The following is a 3735-nucleotide window of genomic DNA, read 5'->3' on the forward strand; positions in this document are numbered from 1 at the left end:
AAAATGTTTATTCATGTCTTCTGCCCATTTTTTAATTGGATTATTTGTTTTTTTTGGTTGTAGAGTTTTATAAGTTCTTTATAGATTTTAAATACTAACCCTTTATCAGAGATGTCATTTACAAATATCTTCTCTCATTCTGTCAGTTGCCTTTTAGTTTTGTTGATTGTTTCCTTCATTGTGTGGAAGCTTTTTATTTTGATGAAGCCCCAATAATTTTTGATGTTGTTGTAGTTGTTGTTTTGTCTTATTTTGTTTTGTTTTACCTTGCCTCAAGAGACATATCTAGAAGGAAGTTGTTATGGCTGATATCAAAGAGTTTACTGCCTGTATTGTCCTCTGGGATTTTTATGATTTCAAGTCTCACATTTAGGTCTTTAATCCATTTTTAATTTATTTTTTGTTTGGTATTAGAAAGTGGTCCAGTTTCATTATTTTGCATGTTGCTGTCCAATTTTCCCAACACCATTTATTGAAGATACTGTCTTTTTACCATTGGATACTCTTTCCTGCTTTGTTGAAGACTAATTGTCCATATCGTTGTGGGTTCATTTCTAGGTTTTCCATTCTGTTCTCTTGATCTATGTGTCTGTTTTTGTGCCAGTGCCATACGGTCTTGATCACTACAGGTTTGTAATATAACTTAAAGTCTGGAGAGAGAATCCTAATCAAACTTCATATTGGGTGTGGAACCCTACATGGGGTTCAATTCCATGACCCCGATATCATGACCTCAGTTGAAACGAAGAGTCAGATGCTTAACCGACTGTACCACCCAGGTGTCCCATAGTTAGGTTTATTCCTTGGTATCATATTGGTTTTGCTGCAGTTGTAAATGGGATTGATTCTGTAATTTCTCTTTCTGCGGCTTCATTATTGTTGTGTAGAAATACAACAGATTTATGTATGTTGACTTTGTATCCTGATCCTTTACTCAATTCATGTATCATTTCTAGCAATTTTTTGGTAGAGTATACTCTATATAGAAACGTTTATATCCTGTCAATTTACTGAATTCATTTAACAGCTCTAGCAGCTTTTTGGTGGAGACTTTTTGGTTTTCTATATACAGTATCACGTCATCTGCAAATAGTGAATGTTTGACTTCTTCCTTGCCAATTTGGATGCCTTTTATTTGTTTTTGTTGTCTGATTGCTGTGGCTAGGACTTCAAATACTATGTTCAATAACAGTGGTGAAACTGGACATCCCTGTCTTGTTCCTGACCATAGAGATAAAGCTCTTAGGTTTTTTTCTCTTTGAATATACTAACTTTGTTTATTTTTCTATGGTCTTTATTATTTTGAGGTGTGTTCCTTCTAAATCTACTTTGTTGAGGGTTTTTATCATGAATGGATGTACTTTGTCAAATGCTTTTTCTTCATCTCTTGAAATTATCATACGGTTCTTTTTGTTTTTGTTGCTAAACAGTCTTTAATAGCTATATAAACTTATATAAGTATTTCTAGTACTTATATTACTTATATAAACTTACAGTTACCTATATTAAAATCAAAATTAACAAATACTCCAAAATCCCCTAATTGATTTTGTACATAGTGCTATTATCTATGTTTGGGGGGTCATTTATGCCTATCACTTCGTGTGGTGAGGACATCATATAAAGTTGGTAGACCATGCATCTCTTTCCATCTCTTCCCTCAATGACATCAAATTGGTGAGACCCTTTAAACAGTGAAAAATCACTAGTTCTACAGGGGACTTGGTTTACTATCAGTTGTCTAGACTTAAAGCAATGGAGAAATGCAGATTAAATTTATATATGTCATGTCTCATGTACTCAGTACTTTGCAGATAACTCAAGAACATGAGAAAATGTTTTTCCAGTATTTGAATATTATCATCTGATTCAGCAAAGAAGTCGCTCATGTCACAGACAAATTTTGAAGTTCCAACATCCAACTTCCTTGTTTCACTTCTGTCTTACTCATTAACTTTGATGAGTATCAACCAATATTTATGCCTGGCTTACACACACAGAGCTGTTTGTTAAAAATTCAACTGCTTCTACACCAGAATCCTCTGGACAGGGCCAAGTCTATCCTTGGTCAAATTCACCACTATGCTTAGGAGCTGGCCTTCTGGATGGTCCCAACTCCCAGGTCCTGCCAGGGACTTGGCCAGGTCTAAAAAAATTCACACATGGGATCCAGGTTACCACCTGGATTGGGATGTGAGTTGAATGGATGTTTGCCTACCTGGGATTCATTCCCACCTCCAGCACTGGGTTCTGCATCTTCTGGCCACTTGCCAGAAGCCAAGGAATCAGTGTGCAGGGTGTGCAGAAGAATCATGTTTATTGGAGAGGTGGGGGAACAGGTGTGGGCTCAGCATGGAGCAAGGGTGTGTTAGGTAGAGGAGACTTAGGTAGCCAGGTATCCCCTATCCACTGGCACAGTGGAACCTGTGGTCATGTTGCTCTAGTCACTGATCAGGAAAAGGATGATGTCCACCACGTTCTCCACCTCAGCAAACTTGACAAGTGGGGTTTAATCCAGCATTACCTTGGCCTTCTGGGGTCACTCCAGTTGCCCTGGCCCATGGGGGTCATCACCACTGTGGGGTTCACTACATTAATGGAGATCTTGTGTGGCCCTAACTCCAGAGCCATCACTTTGGTCAGCATGTCCATGGCACCCTTGGTGGAGCAGTGGTTAGTGGTAGATGCTGTGGTTAGTTATTGTGCACTGTGAGGCCTGACTGGAGACATTCATGATGGACCCCAGAGTTCCCCTAGCTATTAAGCCATGGGCCATGAACTGAGACATTTGGAAACAGCCTATGGGTTCCCATCAAAGGACATATCACATGCCTCCTTGGTGACTTCCAGGAAGGGCTGCTGCAGTGCCATGGCAGTGTTGTTCACCAGCAGGTCCACAGGGCCCACACTGCCCAGTGGCTGCTCTGTGGCCTCCCAGTAACAGGTCCACACACACAGTCTCCACCCCATGGTATTGTACGTATCATGTGTGTGAGGGGCACAGCTACCAGAGGCTCCATGCACAAGAAGGGGCACAGCTGGACTTCTGCCAGGTGAGACTTTTCAGCCTGACAGAGGGAGGGATTAGAGGTCCCAGAGGATCCTGCTGTCTTCTTGTGGTTCAGAATCCTAGGCTGCTGAAGGAGGCAGGAGAGGAACTAATGTGGCCCCTGGGCCACTGGGCATCTCAGGTCTTATGGACCTGGAGCCTGGCCCTGCCTTTGGCCAGTCCACTTCGTGTGCCCCAGTGCCTCAAGTCCCAGGCCAGCAAAGCAGACATTTCTGCCTCCTTCCAAGCCCAGGGGACATCACCATTCTCCCACACACTTGTCTACCCATGGAGGCTGCCCACCCTGGGAGGAATTGCTAAGGGTCCTTGTCTGCCCCAGTACCTGGCACCTCTGATCATATGGTTCTTTTCTCTTCTTCTATTAATGTGGTGCATCACATTATTGGTTTACAATTATTGAACCAACTTTGCAACCCAGGAAAAAAAAAATCCCACTTGATCATGGTGAGTGATTTTTAATGTATTTTTAGATTCAGTTTGCTAGTATTTTATTGAGTTGCATCCACATTCATCAAGGATATTGGTCTGTAGTTCTTGTTATTATTAGAGTCTTTTTCTGGTTTTAGTATTAGGTTAATGCTGGTCTCATAAAATTAATTTGGAAGTTTTCCTTCAATTTCTATTTTTTTGGAATAATTTGAGAATAGGTATTAGCTCTTCTTAAA

At 40.8% G+C, this 3735-nt stretch overlaps 1 pseudogene; it reads right to left on the reverse strand.

Moving 5' to 3' along the window:
• Positions 1 to 2383: 2383 nt before the first annotated feature.
• On the reverse strand, positions 2384 to 2971 carry LOC114207446 (L-xylulose reductase pseudogene; annotated as a pseudogene).
• Between the last annotated feature and the right edge of the window lie 764 nt (positions 2972 to 3735).

The sequence above is a fragment of the Eumetopias jubatus genome, unplaced genomic scaffold (genome assembly GCF_037043125.1).
Source record: "Eumetopias jubatus isolate StellerSeaLion01/CBP00866 unplaced genomic scaffold, mEumJub1_p1.0 scaffold_11, whole genome shotgun sequence".
In the NCBI taxonomy this organism is placed as follows: Eukaryota; Metazoa; Chordata; class Mammalia; order Carnivora; family Otariidae; genus Eumetopias; species Eumetopias jubatus.